The 253-nt window shown below is 33.6% G+C and overlaps 1 protein-coding gene across 2 annotated transcripts in view; it reads left to right on the top strand.

Annotated features, from left to right (window-relative positions):
- The first annotated feature begins 209 nt into the window (after positions 1–209).
- LOC122256955 (uncharacterized) overlaps positions 210–253 on the top strand; it is an 18,502-nt gene continuing 18,458 nt past the window's right edge. For both annotated transcript variants that reach the window (XM_086551685.1, XM_086551684.1), the window contains exon 1: positions 210–253. This exon is cut by the window's right edge and continues 916 nt beyond it. The gene's annotated coding sequence lies outside the window, so the exon portion shown is untranslated.

The raw sequence follows: 253 nt of genomic DNA, 5'->3' as shown, positions 1-253 counted from the left end.
GATGGTAGTACTCATATACCTCTTATATCTCCTTTGTGTTCTGTATTCAGATCAATTATTCTATTAATACACTGCCCAGTTGTCCCTTATTCATGCTACTATATGAAGTGATATTTATCTTCAATCTCTTTTATGTTCTGTGTATCTATTCTTCTGTTAAGACTCTGTTTCATTTTCCTTTATTCTTGCTGTTGTTCGAAGTGATAACTGACCCAAATAATTTCCTTTTCAGGACATACATGCCGCATGTGAT

Source organism: Penaeus japonicus, unplaced genomic scaffold, assembly GCF_977035675.1.
Source record: "Penaeus japonicus unplaced genomic scaffold, GWHDUDI00000001_assembly GWHDUDI00000025, whole genome shotgun sequence".
NCBI lineage: Eukaryota > Metazoa > Arthropoda > Malacostraca > Decapoda > Penaeidae > Penaeus > Penaeus japonicus.
The sequence above is the reverse complement of the archived record's forward strand: the minus strand, read 5'-3'. Positions and strand labels throughout refer to the sequence as shown.